The 23,026-nt window shown below is 46.9% G+C and overlaps 2 long non-coding RNA genes across 2 annotated transcripts in view; both read left to right on the plus strand.

Moving 5' to 3' along the window:
* The first annotated feature begins 14,067 nt into the window (after nucleotides 1-14,067).
* On the plus strand, nucleotides 14,068-18,452 carry LOC141235373 (uncharacterized). Its single transcript, XR_012301199.1, has 3 exons — nucleotides 14,068-14,180; nucleotides 18,017-18,172; nucleotides 18,271-18,452. It is a non-coding gene; the product is annotated as an uncharacterized lncRNA (long non-coding RNA).
* An 811-nt stretch (nucleotides 18,453-19,263) lies between these two features.
* The window catches only part of LOC141235372 (uncharacterized), a 39,147-nt gene continuing 35,384 nt past the window's right edge, over nucleotides 19,264-23,026 (plus strand). Inside the window, exon 1 of the long non-coding RNA XR_012301198.1 lies at nucleotides 19,264-19,718. This is a non-coding gene — a long non-coding RNA (uncharacterized lncRNA). The remainder of the gene's footprint in view (nucleotides 19,719-23,026) is intronic.

A 23,026-nucleotide genomic window follows, 5' to 3' on the forward strand; every position in this document is an offset into this window, starting at 1 on the left:
TTCTTTGGAGGGCCGCACAGCCCTCCATGTGCTCGTCAGAGATAGCCTGACTGCCATTAGGTACCGAGATGAGATCCTCAGACCTCTTGTGAGACCATATGCTGGTGCGGTTGGCCCTGGGTTCCTCCTAATGCAGGACAATGCCAGACCTCATGTGGCTGGAGTGTGTCAGCAGCTCCAGCTAGATGAAGGCATTGAAGCTATGGACTGGCCCGTCCGTTCCCCAGACCTGAATCCGATTGAGTACATCTGGGACATCTCCATCCACCAACGTCACGTTGCACCACAGACAGTCCAAGAGTTGGCGGATACTTTAGTCCAGGTCTGGGAGGAGATCCCACAGGAAACTATCTGCAACCTCATCAGGAGCATGCCCAGACGTTGTAGGGAGGTCATACAGGCACGTGGAGGCCACACACAATACTGAGCCTCATTTTGACTTGTTTTAAGGACATTACATCAAAGTTGGATCAGCCTGTAGTGTGTTTTTCCTCTTTAATTTTGGGGGTGACTCCAAATCCAGGCCTCCATTGGTTAATAAATTTGATTTCCATTGATGATGTTTGTGTGATTTTGTTGTCAGCACATTCAACTTTGTACAGAACAAAGTATTCAATGAGAATATTTCATTCATTCAGATCTAGGATGTGTTATTTGAGTGTTCCCTTATTTATTTGAGCAGTGTATATGAAGATGTATCAGGTACATGATGACTATGAACTAGTATATCACGTAGTGTCTTATTACGTTTAGCCATAATCAATGGACGATTTGATAGAAAAGGAAGTATTGTCTGATCCTGTTGGAGAATTAGCCAAAATTTGGAGATATTAGAAATTTCCTTCCACCTCGAATGATAATTCGTGATGAATCGAACATGCCCATCAGATTCCTTTTTCTTTTAAGTAATGAGAAGATATTGTCTATTGGCGTGTTTGGCCCGATAGTAGGCCTGTTGAACAATTTCCATTTTGTACCACGTTTTAAGTATCTACTGGTCATATCACATGCCTATTCTTCAAAAGCTTTGTCTTGGTCACAAATACGATGTGCCCTAATAAATTGTCCGGACGGCATTGCCTGTATTACATGTGCCAGACGACTGATTTGGCATGCAAGAAAGCATTGACACTAGTAATCTTGTGATAAATATTTGTATGCAACTGTTCATGGTCATCAACATGAATATCCAAATCCAGAAAATCAATTTTCTTTTGATCAATATGATCGGTTAGCTTAATATTCAATGCATTGTCATTTAGATATTTTAAGAATTTTTCAAGTTCCTCATGGGAGCCCTGCAAAATAAACAACACATCGTCTATGAATCTCATCCAAGATATCATTGATCCCAATGACGTATGTTCAATGTTCTGAAATCGGATGTATTCACACTCCCAAAATTTGTAAGATAGAGATGTGAGAGATTGGTGTAAGATAGGGCCCAAGCCGCGGCCATTGCCACCTCTTTCTTCTGTAGGTAGTATTGATCTTTGAACACAAAATTATTATATAACAAAATGTATTCTGTTACGGATCCGGGTGGTGGAACCTCTGTGCTGTGATGCAAGGAGGGATCAGAGGGGCGTAACTAAGTGCCTACAAGGACCGACCCTGGCCACACAGCGGCTTAGTCGACTCTGTGAACCAAGGAGGGACCGGGAAGGTGAACCAGGTGCCACTCGGGGACCGACCTTGTGAGAGCAGGCGACTCCCATGGGACTGATGCCTGAAGCTGAAAGGCACAGCGGATGAGCACGGCCGGTTGACAGGCGGGCACGGCTGATAGACAGGCTGGCGGGCACTGGGACCTTCAAGGTAGAGGTGAAGATGCTGGAGCTGTCCTAGGTAGAAGTGCTGAAACTGTTGTATCCAGAAGCACCAGAGCTGTCCACTAGCGTGGTGCTGAACCTGGATGGCACTGCCCTCCAACGTTGTGGTATTGAACCAAATGTTACTATAACGTCCTGGTTACAAGCCGTCCACTGCTGTGGTGCTGAATCTAGACAGTTCTTCCCATATAAAAGCTGTCCACTGCTGTGGTGCTGAATCTAGACAGTACTGCCCAGATCAGAGCTGCCCACCGTTGTGGTGCTGAATCTAGGACTGTAGTGCCCAGAGGAGAGCTGCCAACCACTGTGGTGCTGAACCAGTACTATAGAAGGGAGAGAACACAGGAGCTCACCCCCGCTGCTGAGCAGAGATGCTAGATGTGCTGTAGTAGTCTTCTATTGTCCCTCAGCAGATAGCATCATGCTATGAATGGGATGTGCTCTGCTATATCCCTGCGGCTTGTAGATCAGGAATCAGGGCTTCAGTGTGCGTCACCTGAATGACAGCAGTCTGGCACCACCAATGCTGCTATGCGGGACATTGCGCCCTTTACTACTGCCTGCGATGTAAAACCCCTTCTGATTGGAGCCCATGGATCTGTGATTGGTTATTGAAGACACACCCTCGTACATGGTGGACTTGTCTGTTCCCTTTAAACATATGAGCGGTTCTCACATGTTGTGGCTGATGTCTGATAACATAAGTGCTATCCCCTCATTCTGTATCACTGCAGCTGTCATCTGATGGGCGGCTGATGTATTCCATCACTATAGTACGGGTGAGATCACAGCCATCTGTAGGAACAAAACACCATCTCATCCGTGTCATGTACAGAAGCATGTCACTATGCAAGTCGCCCCCGTACTCCTAAACATCAGCAATAAAGCAGGAAGGAGTGTGTCACTGAATGCAAGATGTGACGAGATAAAACCAACCTTGTAAGGCTACATGCGTAGTGGTCATAGCCACCTCCAGTTACTGTCACATAAAATTCCTGGTGCCACTGATAAAGGAGGGGAGATCTCCGTAATACGGTGTCTGTGCACGTTTACTCCACCAGTGTCTGGAAGGAACGTTGAGCTCAGCTATGCTGCTCATGAGAGCGCAGGGTCCTAATGTCCACCATTACCACTCCATTCTTAGTCTAATTTTACATATCATTTCATCAATGTGTTTCATCTGACATTAACCTTATTCATTATATTTTCAATTAAACACTTTATTAATAATATTTAAAGATTTAAAAAAAGATAAGTATATGATAAACTATATGTCGGTTGCGAATAAATGTACTAATGAATTTACTCTGCATCTCAAGTGTCATATCTACAGTGCCAAAGGTTTTCTTTCTGGATCTTATTGATATTCCTTCTATGCACTACATCTTCTAATTAGGAGTGCGAAACTTCTAACGCTTTACACTATGATAAACTGATATATATAAGTACTCGTATATACACTATTTGGACAAAACTTATAACAGCGAAGTACTGTTCATATAGTTAAGTGGCTTAGCAACGGTACAGGAGATAAGATGAGAATAATAGGTTTAGTCTTTAGGATAGGGTTAATGGATAGAGACTGCAAGATGTCGGTGAGTGACACGAAAGAGTGAGACGGACCCGTCCCATCGTGTGCGTAAGAAGGGCACGGTGGAAGAAAAAGAAACCATGCCCATTGCAGCAAGCCAAGGGAGAACGGGTGGAGACTCCCAGGAAACGGGCAGGTGAGCCAGAAGTGGCCTCCCCCAAGAATGGGCAGAGCAACGTAAGAGCACACCCACGGCAGAGTGGGCTGGGACCATTGTTGGTGAGGAGGTAAAGTGGCAAGAGAAGATGGAGTGCTACGGTTTACCTATTGAAAGTGATGGTCGGTGCTACGGCATTGTGCTCCGCGGTGTACCCGGAAAGGTCAAGTGGAAAAGGAAGATGACGCAGCTGGAGCAAGAGATGCAGCCGGGTGAACTGTCATCAGTAGAGGCACCAACCAAGGTCCAGGGAAGGCCCAGGATCCAATGCCTGACCTCAAGACAAAGGTTCGCCCTCAGTCCCCAAAACCAGAACCCAATTCCAAGGCGAAGGCAGCAGTGTCAGCGTGGCCAAGATCCTGTGACCAGGCAGGGTGACTGAAAGTTATGCTGGCAGCCCTGGTGGTAAGTACACCTCAGCGTCCTGGAGTGTTATCAGCCTGGGAACCAGCCCTCATCCCATGGCCACAGCAGTACATGGAAGAGACACCAGCCCTGGACCCTGTTAAGGCCAGATGGGTGGTGAAGGTCATTGAGGGTAAGAAGGAGTGGGAGAAATGGGTGAGGGCCCAACTCGAGCACCCAGGAGGTGGTGAAGTTGACCCGCCCAGGGGGGATATGGGGGGAAACTTGGTACCCGGGCCTTTACCTCCTTTGTAGGATGTCACGGCAGTCGGCTCCCGGGCCCATCCTCTGGGGTCACTCTTTAAAAAAGGGTTTGTTAACAGTTTGTCTCGTGACGCCACCTGTGGTTCCTGGTAATGAATACCGGCGCTGCTGCAGACCTCCGGGGGTGATGGGATGGCAGCTGGGATGTTTCTGCTCCCCACAGGTTGAGCGGGCCCCCGGGGCAGGATAGTTGCAGATGGTAATGCTGGGCGTTGTAGTGCAGGCGCGGTAGTGTGATGGAAATAACTGACAGAGACAGTGGAGTGCAGTCATCCGAGTATACTCACAGTTCTTTTTAGGTTCCTCGGGTACACTGTCCAGGTGTCAGACTCCCGCGTCGCACTGCGTTTGCCAGGCAGGGGTTCAGCACTCCTTCAGGTAGATTAGAAGCACTTAATGGGACCCCCTTTCTTATGTTCCTTCCTTGACTGACTTCATGCGCTGGGTCTTCTCACTCCTGCCCTGCGCTCCCCACACACAGTCCCGTTCGGGTGCTCTGAAGTCCCTTCTGGGCAACTTGGAGTTCCCGGACCTACTTGATGCCCTTCACGGCGACTAGGGTGAGGCTGTGGCAACTGCACCATGGAAGTGCAGAAGCCTCCGGTTTTTCCAGCCGAGACCTGGAGTAACACGGCTGGTCCAGGGACTAGTTCCCTTCCCTCTGATCCCTTCCCTGATCCCTCTGATTCTTGGCAGATTCGGACGTATGGGTGCCGTCCTGCACTCACCGTACCCCCTGGGATCCCTTCTGCTCCCGGAGCATTCCTCCCTTGCTCCCACTCCTCTCCTGGGCCTCTCTCACTAGGCCCACAATGGAGCAGAGCTCCTGAAGAGACTCTGCTCTCCTCCTCTCCTCCTCTCCTTGCTACTCACTGGCTGAACTGCACTGCTCCAACTAAGATGGCTTCCTTTTTTATATCTATTCTCTAAGTGCTCCCCTGTTCTACGTCCTCCACCCACACCCACTACTGGTTCCGCCCACTCCAGCCAGGGACAGGGCAGCAAAAGAAGTGCATAATGCCCTTCCAGCCGGCCTGGAGTAGTGCAGTGTTGAGTGCAGGTGTTGCGGTCCCGGGCAGTAATAATCTTTAATAATAATAATCTTTATATAGCGCTAACATATTCTGCAGCGCTTTACATACATTATTGTTGCTGTCCCCATCGGGGCTCACAATCTAGATTCCCTATCAGTATGTCTTTGGAGTGTGGGAGGAAACCAGAGAACCCGGAGAAAACCCACCTAAACACGGGGAGAACATACAAACTCCTTGCAGATGTTGTCCTTGGTGGGATTTGAACCCAGGACCCCAGCGCTGCAAGGCTGCAGTGCTAACCACTGCGCCACCATGCCGCCAGCAGTATGTGGCGACTGAACCCTCAGGGGTGCCACAAAGTCATTGACCAGATGACCAGATGTCACATCCAATATTTCAGCCCTCAGCGGGAAGATCATGTCCAGCAATGACTCCTCCACGGTTAGTACCACAGCCTCAGGCCTGACAGAGGCAGCGAGTATTGCGGCTGCAGTGTGCGTTTTCAAGGGCCCCCACTGTATATGCTGTGCGTTGTCTTCCAGGTTCCAGAATGGTCGAGGATGACCATGTCCAAAGAGGGAATGTAAGAGTCATGGACTGTTCTGCAGCATTCCTACCCTTGAAGGCAATAATCCCTTTATGTGTACAGTGCCATGCGGTTTTACGAGTAATGTAAATAGCGATGTGTTTCTCTTACAGTGGCATGTAAAAGTTTAGGCCCCTTGGTAAAAAATTACTGTTATTGTGAACAGTAAAGCAAGTTGAAGATGAAATGATCTCTATAAAAGGGCTAAAGTTAAAGATGACACATTTCCTTTGTATTTTAGGCAAAAAAAAAATCTTGTAATTTTTTACATTTTAAAAATTACACAAAGGAAAATGGGCTGATGCAAAAGTTTGGGCACCCTTGGAGATTTGTGTGCTCAGAAAACTTTGACCAAGGTTTCAGACCTTAATTAGCCTGTTAGAGTGCGTGCACATGGTCAGTAAACACTGCGGATTGGATGCAGCACACTTGCGCTGCGTGCAATCTGCAGCGGCCAGATGTTACAGCATAGTGGAAGGTATTTATACAAATCCCATGTCCACTATGCGTCTCCGTGCTCCTGCAGCTCACCCGTGGAGACGATCATGCAGTGCGTCTTCACAGACCGCAGCATGTCAATTTCTCTTGCAGAGACCCTAGTCTCCGCAAGAGAAATTATATCACTGTAATGTATAGGATGTGGTGAATCCGCATGGTTCATTGAACACATGCGGATTCACTTGCGTGCAGCGCTTTGGACGCAGCATAAAGTATGCTGCGTTCAAAGCGCAGCCAACACCGACCATCTGCACATACCCTAAAGGTTATGGCTTGTTCACTATCATTAGGAAAGGCCAGGTGATACAAATTTCCCAACTTTATAAAAATCCAGCCTCCTCTAACCTTGTGCCAAAAAACAGCAGCCATGGGTTCTTCTAAGCAGCTGCCTAGCACTCTGAAAATGAAAATGGTGGAGGCCCACAAAGCAAGAGTAGGCTATAAGAAAATAGCAAAGCGTTTTCAAGTTGCAACCTTATTGACGGCATCGCTCGTCACTGCAGGAACGTCCTTACGCCTCTTGACGAAGCTGAGGCGAAACGCGCGTCGAGGCGTTTGGCAGACCGTTATCACGAGCCCCTGATCTTTATCATGACTCAAGGTAGTTATTTTCACGTTATTGGTCGGCATATTATTATATGACTAAACTAACGTTAGGCTGTTTATTTTCATCAGCTCTTGGTCTCTTACTTTGATCTTGATAGAGTGAGAGACTTAATATCTCTATACTTACCTTGAGCCAGCATGGTATAGTGCTTTCAGTGGTTGATTTATTTTGATTTCAATCACTGCCTTATGTGCTTTACTTCAGCATAAATAATTTATTTATTTTTGACATTCTTGATATATTCCATTTATATGAAATCATTATTTATGTGGTATTTATACTGATCTGGTGCTTTATTGACGGTCTTACTACTACTATTTTGGGTTTATATACCCTGTATCCCTTACTGTTTTAGCTGTTCTTTTCCCAATACCCTCCTACGTGATGTCTTTATTAAGAATTATATATTGTCATGAATAAAAGATAATGTTTTGTATAGATCTCCAATGTGCCTTGGGTATCTGTTTATATATTTTCTTCATGTTATATTTTCACTTGTCTGACTGATATTTAGATACCTATTAGACTTTAGTTTGGGTTTTTGTCTGTTTAGCCTTTGCTGGTTATTAAAACTAGGTGGGACACCACATAATTTTTGGGGGGATACCCCCTTTTTAATACCATTAAAGGCTAAGCAGACAGCTGTGAGCTGTTATTAATAAGCTGGGAAGATCCATGAATAGCGGCCCCTTCCCAGATTGCCCACTGCTTTCCCTCAGCTGTTAAGAAAATTAAATGGACCCCATCCCATTTTTTCAAAAATAAACACCTAAATTTGTAAGGATGTAAAACAACGCCAAAATGTAGACTAAACTATATATGAATAGACAATATAAGGTCCTAAGTTCCTGGGCTAAGTCATCACTGCTATGGCCCTACTTATGTATTTGAAGTCCCCCTTTCTCAAAATCTTTCTAATAAATTTAATTTCCCCAAGATTATTGTGAAAATCATATACAGTGGGTAAGGAAAGTATTCCAACCCCTTTAAATGTTTCACTCTTTGTTTCAGTGCAGCCATTTGGTAAATTCTAAAAAGTTCATTTTTTTTCTCATTAAAGTACACTCTGCACCCCATCTTGACTGAAAAAAAACAGAAATGTAGAAATCTTTGCAAATTTATTAATAAAGAACAACTGAAATATCACATAGTCATAAGTATTCAGACCCTTTGCTTAGTATTGAGTAAAAGCACCCTTTTGAGCTAGTACAGCCATGAGTCTTCTTGGGAATGATGCAACAAGTTTTTCACACGTGGATTTGGGGATCCTCTGCCATTCTTCCTTGCTGATCCTCTCCAGTTCCATCAGGTTGGATGCAGAACGTTGGTGGACAGCCATTTGCAGGTCTCTCCAGAGAAGCTCAATTGGGTTTAGGTCAGGGCTCTGGCTGGGCCAGTCAAGAATGGTCACAGAGTTGTTCTGAAGCCACTCCTTTGTTATTTTAGCTTAGTGCTTAGGGTCATTGTCTTCTTGGAAGGTGAACATTTGGCCAAGTTTGAGGTCCAGAGCACTCTGGAAGAGATTTTCATCCAGAATATCTCTGTACTTGGCCGCATTCATGTTTCCTTCAATTGCAACCATCGTCCTTTCCCTGCAGCTGAAAAACACCCCCATAGTATGATGCTGCCACCACCATGTTTCACTGTTGGGATTGTATTGGGCAGGTGATGAGCAGTGCCTGGTTTTCTCCACACATACCGCTTAGAATTATCACCAAAAAGTTCTATCTTCGTCTCATCAGACCAGAGAATCTTATTTTCTCATAGTCTGGGAGTCCTTCATGTGTTTTTGAGCAAACTCTATGCGGGCTTTCATATGTCTTGCACTGAGGAGAGGCTTCTGTCGGGCCACTCTGCCATAAAGGCCCGATTGGTGGAGGACTGCAGTGATAGTTGACTTTGTGGAACTTTCTCCCATCTCCCTGCTGCATCTCTGGAGCTCAGCCACAGTGATCTTGGGGTTCTTTTTTACCTCTCTCACCAAGGCTTTTCTCCCACGATTGCTCAGTTTGGCTGGACGGCCAGGTCTAGGAAGACTTCTGGTGGTCCCAAACTTCTTCCATTTAAGGATTCTGGAGCCCACTGTGCTCTTAGGAACCATGAGTAATGCAGAACTTCTTTTGTAACCTTGGCCAGATCTATGCCTTGCCACAATTCTGTCTCTGAGCTCCTTGGGCAGTTCCTTCGAGCTCATGATTCTCATTTGGACTGACATGCATTGTGAGCTGTGAGGTCTTATATAGACAGGCGTGTGCCTTTCCAAATCAAGTCCTATCAGTTTAATTAAACACAGCTGGACTCCAATTAAAGAGTAGAACCATCTCAAGGAGGATCACAAGGAAATGGACAGCATGTGACTTAAATATGAGTGTCTGAGCAAAGGGTCAGAATACTTATGACCATGTGATATTTCAGTTTTTCTTTTTTAATAAGTTTGCAAAAATTTCTACATTTGTTTATTTCAGTCAAGATGGGGTGCAGAGTGCACTTTAGTGAGAAAAAAAATGAACTTTTTAGAATTTACCAAATGACTGCAATGAAACAAAGAGTGAAAATGTAAAGGGGTCTGAATACTTTCCGTACCCACTGTATTCTTGAACATTACATTTAACTACCTTTTTGTATAAGGTGGCAAAGAATAAAACAAGCAGATAGGAAAAAACAAACTTAATTTATTTAAAAAATGATCAAAAAGAAATATTTCTGTCATGCGCCAAAACATGCAAAATAAAGCAAATAAACATTACAAATTATAATAAGGTGCAGAACTGTAATCAGGGCCAGGACTGGGTGCTGAAAAATGTGGGGGGATCAGCAACATGAGTAAGTGAGGGAAGTGGAGTAAAGGGTAGAAATACACCATGGTGCGGAGGGTTTGGTAGGTATGGCCGGTCCGTGGAACTAGATTTGCTGCCAACTATATCCTAATTTGGAAGGCGGCTCACAGCAGGTTCAAGATGATATAAGTATGGCAAATACAAACGGTATATTAGGACTGTCTGAATATGGGTTATTTTGTAGGTGAGGTTTAACACAAATAACTATTGAAGCCAGAACATTATGTGTCTAATTTTTTTCCAAAACATATCGCCACCAAAAGCGAAAATTTGGCAAGCCAGAATAAACACAAAAAAAAAGACAAAGAAAAGTCACCATCATACTAGCAGTCAAGGGCGGGCTGGGCTGGGGGGCAGAGGGGCAAATGCCCCCCCAGACCAGTTCCCAAGCAGCTGCTCAGGGCTGCCAGGGGACTGCACTGTACCTTTAAATATGTTCAGCTGCCGACCCGACCACATGGCAGAGATGCAGATACACCCCCTGCACGCTGTGTGGCTGAGTCTGCTGAAGTGACGTCACACAGCGAACCTGGAACTGATTCAGTCAGCCGGACAGGAGCCTGTGAATCGGAGACTTCAGTGGTCTCAGTCAGTATGAGGTCAGGGGGTCTGCAGTGAGGGGGAAGCGGGACTGTGCTCACCTTCTCATAAATCCACCCAGGATTCTATATTGTCCAATCAGAGGGCCAGCTGCTGGGGCTCCGTGTGAGTTATTGCAGGAGGCTGAACTTTCATGCAGATTAGGGTCCTCCTGTCAGTGCAAAAAGTTCAGTCTGGTGCAATAAATCACACTTAGTCCCAGCAGAGACCACAGACATCACAATACAAGACCATGCACCGACTGATTACAGCTGAACCTACAGCACCTCATATTCTACTATATGGCCCCATATATAATATGTGAGGTCCTGTAGGCAGGTCCAGGTGTGTTCAGTAATAATAATCTTTATTTTTATATAGCGCTGTGCGGCTTCCTGCTGTCTCTGGGGGGGTGTCGTGCGGCCTCCCGCTGTGTATAGATGGCTATGTGCGGCCTCCCGCTGAGTATAGATGGCGCCGTGCGGCTCCCCGCTGTGTATAGATGGCTACGTGCGGCCTCCCGCTGAGTATAGATTGCGCTGTGCGGACTCCTGCTGTCTCTGGGGGGGGCGCCGTGCGGCCTCCCGCTGTGTATAGATGGCTACGTGCGGCCTCCCGCTGAGTATAGATTGCGCTGTGCGGCCTCCTGCTGTCTCTGGGGGGGGCGCCGTGCGGCCTCCCGCTGTGTATAGATGGCTACGTGCGGCCTCCCGCTGAGTATAGATTGCGCTGTGCGGCTTCCTGCTGTCTCTGGGGGGGTGCCGTGCGGCCTCCCGCTGTGTATAGATGGCTATGTGCGGCCTCCTGCTGAGTATAGATGGCGCCGTGCGGCTCCCCGCTGTGTATAGATTGCTAAGTGCGGCCTCCCGCTGAGTATAGATTGCGCTGTGCGGCCTCCTGCTGTCTCTGGGGGGGGCGCCGTGCGGCCTCCCGCTGTGTATAGATGGCTACGTGCGGCCTCCCGCTGAGTATAGATTGCGCTGTGCGGCCTCCTGCTGTCTCTGGGGGGGGCGCCGTGCGGCCTCCCGCTGTGTATAGATGGCTACGTGCGGCCTCCCGCTGAGTATAGATGGCGCTGTGCGGCCTCCTGCTGTCTCTGGGGGGGCGCCATGCGGCCTACCGCTGTGTATAGATGGCTACGTGCGGCCTCCCGCTGAGTATAGATGCTGCTCGTAGCCATCTATACACGTATACTCAGCAGGAGGCCGCACGGCGCCATCTATACACAGCGGGAGGCCGCACGGCGCCATCTATACACAGCGGGAGGCCGCACGGCGCCATCTATAAACAGCGGGAGGCCGCACGGCGCCATCTATACACCGCGGGAGTCTCAGTGCTTTGCAAGAGCAGTCAATAAATTCTGCTTGACTAATTCTGAGCACCATAAAGTCTGGTTCGCTTCTAACCTGCTGTCTTCATTTTCAGCTTGCTGAATTCTATCTCATTTACTGTCATTCGAGACGATGCCTTTGCTGGTCTCTTTCACCTTGAATACCTGTAAGTGCTCCACTTAATGTCATATTTTTGATTCTGTTCTTCTTCATCTACTGGCATGTGCAATTGTATGAGCAAGTATTCATATGAATTTATGACCTACTTAAACCTTCGAGGACCTTAAATTTTATTCAATCAAATTTTTTTCCAGTTTAAAACTATGGGACATATATGTGCCTTGGTCCTCAAAGGGTTTTTAAAGGGGCTGCAAACATAAATACGAAAAAAATAATTCAATTAGTGCTTTTTGTGTTCATTTAATTTTTATTTGAAGTCCATTTTTTATATATACCTTAAAATTAAGCCCTACCCCATGGAATGAAGCCCTACCTACATGACATCTGAGAGCTACATGGATCCCGCTTGTGAGGTGCCTGTCCATCACTACTATTCAGTTTTAGGGTCCACTCACTAAGCCATATATTCTCTCATGCAAGAGAATAGGGCCAATTATGCTAATGACACTCGGCTCAAACTCTGTCGGAGCTTCAACTGAGTGTGATCCGATTCTCTCGCAGCACAGATATGGAGAAGATGGAGAACTTACTTTCTCCATCTTTTCCATAGTCTCTGTGAGTGTTCATCAGACTGCACTTGGATGACATCCGAGTGCAGTCCAATGTTTTATGTGCACCCATAGACTTGTATGGGTGCACATGGTCCGAATATCGAATGAGATTATTTTCTCATGCCAATAATCGCACTGTCCCATAGTATAACATAGGGCCGAGTCCTATCCGATAAAACATCACATAGCATTCGGCCTTGTTATACGACAGTGTGAGCGAGCCCTTAGAGTCAAGGAATATTTACATGCAGATGATGATATTACTCTCCAAGTGTATATTTTTTTAGGCGAGTTCATAGTAAATGCTTTGCCTTTTTGACATGTGATCAACTAAAGAACAAGAAAGATTTAGGACCTCCCCTATAGAGAAAGGGAAAATAGTTTGGAGGACTTGCATGTCCTTTTTTATTTATTATGAGAAAATCATAAAAGATCCCGTTTTTTCACCATGCTGTGACTTTCTGCTGAGGGAGAGGGAGAGAGCTGCCCTATTCAGAGTCTGCAATAAGACCTGCTGACAAAAGTGTTGAAGATACAGTCTAATGTGAATTAACAATGAAAAAAAGTTAATTTCACAATTGGCTTGTATTTTTTTTAATACAAACTTTTTTGTGTTTTCAGCTCCTTTAAAGGGAATCTGTCATCAGGTTTTTGCCACCTAATCTGTGAGCAGCATAATGTAGGGTTAGAGGCACTGATTCCAGTAATGTGTCACTTACTGGGCTGCTTAGTGTTGTTTTGATAAAATCATTGATTTGTCAGAAGGTAATTATCACTAGATGACTAGTAAGTTCTGTAGGACCCCACCCCCATCACTGATCAGTAGATTTCTGTGTACACTGAGCATGGGCAGAAAGCTGCCAATCAGTGGTGTGGGTGGGGCTATACAGAGCGCAGCATTCAGAGAGCTGCTAGATCTGCAGCAGATAAAATGGTGATTTTCTCAAAATGACAACAAGCAGCTGAAAAAGTGACACATCGCTGGAATCAGGGTATCTGCCCAAATATTGTGCTGCTCTCAGATGAGGCAGCACAATTAATATTGTGCCAAATTAATTTCCCGTGAACTATCACATGATCTATCACAGGGAATCATGTGACATGTCACGTGATAAATCAGGTGGGGGGAGGGGCGCCTTCTAAACTGCCCGGGGCCCTTACTACTCTTAATCCACCCCTGATACCATCTGATGTCTGTATAACAGTATGTCCTATATCCCATCACATATTCTCCTGTATACTGGATGTCATATACTGTGCACAGACATCAGATGGTGCAGAGGAGAAGAAGTGACTGGTGTAATATCTAATGGCTGTACTCAAGGTGTAATGTGCACTAGTCACATATTAGCCTGTAGGTGGTATAATATATATACTATAGGCCCAGACATCCCATATTATATACAGGATAATAGGAGGCGGGTATAATATCCAGAGCTAACAAGCCTCCCCTATTCCCTGGGCCTGTCCCGATTTGAGGGCTCAGTCCCGGCCCGGCTCAGCTCTTCTCCCGGCAGGGGCGCTGCTGGGCACTGGGCTTTTCCTCCAGACACGCAGGCTTTCCATGCTGTGTGTGACCCCTTGTAGCTCCGCCTCCCGCTCTCTGCTCCTCCCCGGCATCAGGGCAGAGGAATTCTACTGTGCAGAGACCGCACAGCATGAGGAGGTGAGGGGTCAGGGGGCGGGGCCAAGTCTGCGGAGGACATGACAACAAGGTGCGGTCCTGAGGTGAGGGGGAGACCCGCAGCCTCTCCCATCTGTGGCTGCTGTTATTACAGGATGGGAGGGGGCTCATGCAATGTCACCAGCAGCTCTGCAGTCGGGACTAGGGGGGATGGGAAGGGGATTTAGGGACACTGCAGGGCTGACAGCTCTCCTGCGTACAGCCCATACTCTGCTGCTGATTGCAAACACCAGGCCCCACCACTGCCACTGGAGACATGATGGAGAAGAAGGGACTATATACATGTCATGTTGTGCCCGCTGTGTGTATGATGTCTGTGTGATGGTTGTGCCCGCTGTGTGTATGATGTCCGTGTGATGGTTGTGCCCGCTGTGTGTATGATGTCTGTGGGATGGTTGTGCCCGCTGTGTGTATGATGTCTGTGGGATGGTTGTGCCCGCTGTGTGTATGATGTCTGTGTGATGGTTGTGTCCGCTGTGTGTCTGATGTCTGTGTGATGGTTGTGCCCGCTGTGTGTGTGATGTCTGTGTGATGGTTGTGCCCGCTGTGTGTATGATGTCCGTGTGATGGTTGTGCCCGCTGTGTGTATGATGTCTGTGGGATGGTTGTGCCCGCTGTGTGTATGATGTCTGTGGGATGGTTGTGCCCGCTGTGTGTATGATGTCTGTGTGATGGTTGTGCCCGCTGTGTGTATGATGTCTGTGTGATGGTTGTGTCCGCTGTGTGTCTGATGTCTGTGTGATGGTTGTGCCCGCTGTGTGTGTGATGTCTGTGTGATGGTTGTGCCCGCTGTGTGTATGATGTCTGTGTGATGGTTGTGCCCGCTGTGTGTGTGATGTCTGTGTGATGGTTGTGCCCGCTGTGTGTATGATGTCTGTGTGATGGTTGTGCCCGCTGTGTGTATGATGTCTGTGTGATGGTTGTGCCCGCTGTGTGTATGATGTCTGTGTGATTTTTAACATAGCGCTTTGAAATAGGAAGGGGTGGGAGATTAATTTTCCCAAGGGGCCACGTGAGAGACCGTGACTGTTGTGGAGCCCGAACCAATAGGTTCAAATTAATTCAGCTCAATATTAATATTAACATATTAATTATATATTTTTGTATATTTATATTATCACTTAATATTGAGCAGATTTAAGTATGCTGACATCCCCCTATATACAGTATGAGCCCCCACACAACCCCGTACATACAGTATTAGCACACGCCACCCCTACCTACGGTATGAGCCCTCGCATAGCCCCCAATATACAGTAAGAGCCACCACAAGAAAGCCAGATGTCGTATAATGAATCTACATAAAGATGAGAAAGTTCTGGCGGCTCCGACTGTGAATGAGGGAACAAAAAATAACCCTCAGGTCCCAACAAGAGATGAGCAGGACTCACAGATGAGGCCGCACTGCCCCGGAAGATAAGAGACTCATGGCCTCCAGTCCAGCCGCCAGGTAGCACTGACCCGGACCCCCGACTGGAGGCCCCGGAATCCATCTGCTCATCTCTAGTCCCAGCTGCCCTGGATACAGTGGACAGTCCTGGATTTGGGTCTGGGCCTTGCAGTCTCGGCCGTCTGCTGAATTTCCCTCACTACCAGCGCCCCTCTGACAACTCCTCCTGCCAGGCGAGAAAGATAATGGTAAATGGGCGTGGATTGGGGTGTGACCAGGGGCGAGGCCAAAATTTGCCGCACATAGCCTCTTTCTGTCCCCCTTTCTGTTCTTCAAAAGTTGAGAGGTATGAATATGTGATGTCTGTATCCCAGTATATCGCTTACCATCACATATTATGCTGTATACTGGATGTGATGGACTTTGATACTGGCATCCAATGTTATACAGAGGATAATATGTCACTGGTGTAATATCTGATGTCTGTGCTCATAGTGTGGTATATAACTGTCACATGCTATTCTGTATGTAATATCTGATGTATGTAGTCATAATATATCTTATTCCAGTACAGATGAGCGAATTGATTCGCAGGACACTGGTCAAACAGTCCCGTCAGTAGTCTGTGGCCACCAGACCAGAGCCCCGCGAGCCTCCTCCCGCCTGCCGGCATCTCTGACTCCTCTTTTGATTATAGTCTTTGCATGATGTCATCTTTTTGGCGTGACACATACATGACATTGTGCCTGGCTACAAATCAAAGGCAGAGAAAGAGAATGGTGTCAGGTAGGAGGCTGTCAGGGCTCCTATCCAGCAGCCACTGAATATTCATCTGACCATTGGATCAGGGTCCTGCAAATGAAGTTGCTCATCTCTATATATCAGTCATATATTCTCCTATGTATATTGTATTGTATGTGGTATAATATGTTCACTGTGTGCACAGACATCAGATGGGACACACGTGATAATTAGTGACTCGTACATCATATACTATAATGTGGAGCTGACTTTTACATTAATGACTTGCTCGATCAAGTATGTAGGAAATAATACACAAAATAATAATTCCTAGGTATCTATCTGGCAGACCTGTGCTTATGTGTGGCCACCTTTAGGCTGTGTGCCCACTATGCGTTTTTTAAGCGTTTCCGCAACGGCAATTCCGCTGCAGAAACGCTTAAAAAACGCTTGGTAGAAGGTCTGCTATGTTCCCCAATGATAATCCGCATCTGCTGTGCACATACTGCGGAAATTTCCGCTGCGGATTATCAATGCGGAAAAATCCGCCGCACTACCAATGAGTGTAGAAAAGCACAGCGTACCTTGGATTACTTGCATTACACCTCTAACAACCTAAATCCGTTTTGTAGTGGTCAGACATTGTACATATTATGCTTATGTATTACCAGTTTTAAATGCTCACCTGAACTGGACCAAGTGCTGTCATTTTTCTCCACGGGCAGCACTTAGACAATACGTTTGTGTGAATATAGCCTATGAAGCAGCTGGTAATAAACATGTTGAAGGGGTTTTCTGCGAATAAAAGTATATTTTAATCAATAGATCTTGGAATAATAATAAATTCCACAATTGGATGTGATATAATAATGTTCCTGTGCTGAGATAATGTTATAAATGTGCCCCTGCTGTGTACTGTGTAATGGCTGTGTCTGACTGTGCAGGAACATGGTCTGATCATACCACAGCTACTGGGCAGGGGGGAGAAAAAGAGTATATAGCATCGATTAAATCACAGTTTCAAGATGCAAACGATGGGTCAAAACGTTCATTTACTGTTGCATTATTCCCTGCACCTTAAATGTGTCTTATTGCATGTCTTCAAATAGACTTTAGTTTGCGTCATGAAACTAGAATGTGCGGTGATTTAATCTACGCCGATTCTGGGGATTCCACATCCCGTGTACCTGCACCTTGACCTACAGACTGTGTGCACACTAATCATCTATATATAAAGAGAGTATATATACATTACAGCAGGGGATCACAGCTGAGTCTTTCTTTGAGCTAAAATATTGTTTAAAAACAGGCATTGAAATGTTTTACTCACAAAAAGAATCCTCTGTGATCCCCTGCTATCCTGCCTGTATCCTCTTTCCCCCCCTGCCCAGGAGATGTGGTATGATCAGACCATGTTCCTGCACGGTCAGACACAGCCATTACACAGTACACAGCAGGGGCACATTTATAAGATTATCTCAGCACAGGAACATTATTATATCACATCCAATTGTGGAAATTATTATTACTCCAAGACCTATTGATTAAAATATACTATTGTTTGTGGGAAAACGACCTTTAAGGATGGGCCGCTACTCATGGACCACTGCTGTGTGCTTGCCCCCAGGCTAAAATTTGCCAGCCAGCCCCTGCTAGCAGTGATATTAGAATACACACTATACATGTTATTACATACAGCATCCTTTACCTATAAAAATTGTATATAATCTCTTCCACTTTTCTTTCCAGTGGGTGTAGTGACAAGATTATGGAGCAGTTGCCGGGACCAGTACCGCCGCGAGCGACAACAGGGTAGGAAGAGTGGTGATGTGGCTCTTAAAAAGAAAGGCCATACCTATATTATGCCCGGCTCCAGTTTTTGACCCTAGTCCTAGATTTTCACCCGTAAGTGGCTATCTTTTTCAGTTTTATTTGTTGTAATGGTTTGATTATTATTTTGCATATTAAAAATGCTTTTTTCTCTGTCATCCCTGACCTTACAGATCTGACTGGACCAAAAAAGGGAAATACCTGTAGCTCGGAGGTGCTGGAAGCCAGAGAGGAATCTGAAATGGAGGCCGGAGCTGGGGGTCAGAAAGAAGAAGAGCCTGCGGAGACCACCAGTACACCACAGCCCCTCGACACCTCCCCTCATGCACCAATAAGCCAGCATCGCTACCGCCCCACCATCACTGGCGTACGTGACATGGGAATACCTGTGAGTGATGACGATGAGAGTGTTTGTCTAAGCCTGGCCCGTTATTTCAGGCACGTTCCCTTTTTATTGAGGCTCCAGACCAGGGCTGCCCTCCAAATTGTTTCGTCTGCAGCTGCGCCACCAAATTCACCGATGGCCATCTTTTAATTCCTTGATAGGTGGCAACTTTCTGAGGACAACAAAACCCGGTCATTAGACCCCCCAAGAAGGGCACTCAGCAGACCCACCATCACGGCAGCCACCACCTCCAGTACCAGCATCACAGCAGCCATCACCACCACCTCCAGTCACAGCATCGCAGCAACCACCACCAACTACAGTGGCACCATCACGGCAGCCACCTCCAGTGCCAGCATCTTGGCAGCCACCTCCATTACCAGCATCACGGCAGCCAACAACCCCCTCACCAGCATGTCTCTTGCCCCAATCACCCTTGTCTTGTTGGCATGATGGCCAAAACACAGAAGACAAGGCCAGGCAAAGATCTGAGATACAGGATTTGTGTGCTGAGATGCCGCCACAGTCACTGAAAGGTGTTACATAGATGCGTATTATATGGACGCTATATGGATGGCATAAGCATGGTCCGTTTGCTGTGCTTTTTTTTTCTCGCACACATTGACTTGCATTGGCAAGTCTCGTCTGATATATGCAGCCACTTGCAGCATGCTGTGATTTTTTTTTTCTCAGTTCGATCTGAGCTGGGAAAAAAAAATCACAGATGAACACATAATCATTCAATAACAAGAGTCAGAGTGCAATCCATTTTTTTTTATCAGATTGCACTCGTGTGATTTAAACGCAGATGAGTATGAGCCCTTAGACTCAGCCAAAAGATTGTAGACATAGAGTATATCTTATTGCTCTAATAGGCATCTAGTCATTCAACAGAGGCCATTAACTATATATTCTACATGCAGGGCTTGTGAATTGTCCATTATTAAAATAAACAGTATATAAAAAGCAGTGCAGGAGGCAGCAGTGAAGGACATGACAAATATTAATAACAATATGTAAAATAATCACAGGCTGCAATTACCCACCATATTTTTTCTTAAACCATGAAATCAACTTTTTCTTGCGGTTGTAAATTTGAAATGACAGTGATAGCTATTATGACATCACAAGGCACATGACATCATAGACATCACAATTGGAATAGAATATATAAATTTCTACACTGCTGCCATCTTGTGTCACTATAACCTGACAGCTGAGAGAGAAAGAGTCCAGGTAAGTAGCTCTTTACTTTTAAGCTTTGGTATACTTATAATGTATCCACCGGATTTATCATGGATTGCCGGGAACACTCTATAATAAGACATTTTCAGGACAACCCCTTGTGTAAATGAGAAATTGCTGACGATCAGTTGATATTAGGTGGGTGGGGGAGGTCAAGTTGGGACATCTTTATGGGGCTCCATTTTTGGGTAGTTTTGCCATTTATGTGGACAAATTATTTTATTATCATTCTCTGTTCTCAGATCTTTGGTTCCTATTGAATTAGGGGCTGACATTGAAGTTGTAGTTTAACCCCTTTAAAGCTCAAGACGTACTAATACGTATCTGCGCCATGGGACTTAAGAGCCTGATACGTATTAGTACGTCTTTGCGATCGCGCCCGCACACAGGCTGTGCGGGCGCGATCGCCGCCGGGTTTCAGCCGATTGTCGCAGCTGAGTCGATCGCAGCATTGCGGGGGCAAGGGGAGGTGATCGGGATACTCACCTCTCCTGCCGGCGTCCAGCGATGTCTGCCGCGGCTTCCTGGATGTTGCCATGACAACCGAATGTCGTCATGACAACATCTGGGTCACCAGACAGCAGGAAGATATTTTGGCATGCGCAGTGCATGACCAAAGTATATTCTGCATTTGCATCGCTGACGGCCTGTATAGCACAGGGCTGGTGCTCCATCCCTATGCTATACAGGCGATCAGAATAAAAAAAAGTGAAAGTCCCATAGTGGGACAAAGAATAAAAGTAAAAAAAGTGTCAAAGTGAAGAAAAAAAAAAAAAAAAATCCACCAAAAATAAAAATATAATGTACCCATCAATAAATATTATTATGAAAAAAAAAACAATAAAAGTACACACATTTGGTATCGCCGCGTCTGGAATGACCTGACCTATAAAACTGTCCCACTAGTTAGCCCCTTCAGTGAACATGGTAAAAAAAATAAATAAAAAAGAAAGCAAAAAACAATGCTTTATCATCATACCGCCAAACAAAAAATGGAATAACGCGATCAAAAAGACGAATATAAATAATAATGATACCACTGAAAACGTCATCTTGTCCCGCCAAAAACAAGCTGCCATACAGCTCCATCAGCCTAAAAATAAAAAAGTTATAGCTCTCAGAATAAAGCGATGCAAAAAAATTATTTTTTCTATAAAATAGCTTTTATTGTTTAAAAGCGCCAAAATATAGAAAATCGATATAAATGTAGTACCACTGTAAACGTACTGACCCAAATAATAAAGCTACCTTATCAATTTTACCACACGCGGAACAGCATAAAAAAAAAATAAAAAAAAGCAATTCCTGAATTGTTGGTTTTTGTTTATTCTGCCTCCCATTAATCGGAATAGAGAGCGATCAAAATATGTCACGTGCCTGAAAATGGCACCAATAAAAACGTCAACTCATCCCGCAAAAAACAAGACGTCACATGACTCTGTCGGACAAAATATGGAAAAATTATAGCTCTAAAAATATGGCGATGCAAAAACTAGATTTTACGAAAAAATGCGTCTTTTAGTGTGTGACAGCTGTCAGTCATAAAAGCCCGATATGATTCTGGTATCGCTGTAATCGCACTGACTCGAAGAATAAAGTTGTCTAAACGGCGTAAAATATAAACTCTAGGGTTAGGGTTGTGGTAGGGTTGGGGTTAGGGTTAGGGTTAGGGCTAGGGTTAGGGTTGGGCTAGGCCTGAGAGGATGAGATCCGCCCCTATCACTGGGCAAGAAGACAAAAGCACAAAATAAAAAGAGAAATCCTCCTTCCTCCTTCAGGAGGACCCGGAGTGGGCAAACCCAACACATGAGACACCGGGCTAGAGGCCAACCACGACACAAGCATTAAAGGGAATCTGTCACCCCCTAGGACTTATCAGACCTCTAATATGGGCATAAAGGTTATAGAAATGTAAATCTATACATACTTCTATGGCCCATATTAGAGGTTTGCTTGCTTTCAAATATCCTGGCTCCGGCCTGCTCTCGCTCTGGCTCTGGCCTGCCTTTGCCCTGGCTCTGTCCTGCTCTCGCTCTGGCTCTGTCCTGCTCTCGCTCTGGCTCTGTCCTGCTCTCGCTCTGGCTCTGTCCTGCTCTCGTTCTGGCTCTGTCCTGCTCTCGCTCTGGCTCCGTCCTGCTCTCGCCCTGGCTCCGGCCTGCTCTCGCCCTGGCTCCGGCCTGCTCTCGCCCTGGCTCCGGCCTGCTCTCGCTCTGGCTCCGGCCTGCCCTTGCCTTGGCTTCGGCCTGCTCTCGCCCTGAATCTGGCCTGCTCTCGTTTTGGCTCTAGCCTGCTCTCGCTCTGGCTCCGGCCTGCTCTCGCTCTGGCTCCTTCCTGCTCTCGCTCTGGCTCCGGCCTGTTCTCGCTCTGGCTCCGGCCTGCCCTCTCCCTGTCTCTGGCCTGCTCTCGATCTGGCCTGCTCTCGCCCTGGCTCCGGCATTCTCTCGCTCTGGTTTTGGCCTGCCGTCGCCTTGGATCCGGCCTGCTCTCGCTCTGGCCTGCCTTTGCCTTGGCTCCGTTCTGCACTCACTCTGGCTTTGGCCTGCCTTTGCTTTGGCCTGCTCTCGCTCTGGCTCTGGCCTGCTCTCGACTTGGCTCCACTATGCCACAGCTCGGGCTCCGGCCTACCCTCGCCTTGGCTACGTCCTTCTCTCTCCCTGGCTCTGAACTGCTCTCGCTCTGTCTCTGGCCTGCCCTCGCCCTGGCTCCGGACTGCTCTCTCTCTGGCTGTGGCCTGCCTGCCCTTGCCCTGGCTCCGGCCTACTCTCGCTCTGGCTCTGGCCTCGCCCTGTCTCCGGCCTGCTCTCGCCCTGGTTCCGGCCTGCCCTTGCCTTGGCTCAAGCCTTCTTTATCTCTGGCTCTGGCCTGCCCTTGCCTTGGCTCTGGCCTACCCTCGCCTTGGCTCTGGCCTACCCTCGCCTTGACTCCGGCCTGCTCTCGCCTTGGCTCCGGCCTGCTCTCGCCTTGGCTCCGGCCTGCTCTCGCTCTGGCTACGGCCTGCCCTTGCCCTGACTACGGCCTGCCCTGGCTCTAGCTCCGGCCAGCTCTCGCATTGGCTCCGGCCTGCTCTCGCCCTGCCTCTGACCTGCTCTGGCTCTGGCCTGCCCTCGCCCTGGCTCCGGCCTGCTCTCTCTCTGGCTCTGTCCTACCCATGCCTTGGCTCCGGCCTGCTCTCTCTCTGGCTCTGGCCTGCCCTTGCCTTAGCTCCGGCCTGCTCTCGCTCTGACTCTGGCCTACCCTCGTCTTGGCTCCGGCCTGCTCTCGCCTTGGCTCCGGCCTGCTCTCGCTCTGGCTCCTGCATG

This window comes from Phyllobates terribilis, unplaced genomic scaffold, assembly GCF_046119375.1.
Source record: "Phyllobates terribilis strain yellow unplaced genomic scaffold, ASM4611937v1 Scaffold_653__1_contigs__length_878714, whole genome shotgun sequence".
Lineage (NCBI taxonomy): Eukaryota > Metazoa > Chordata > Amphibia > Anura > Dendrobatidae > Phyllobates > Phyllobates terribilis.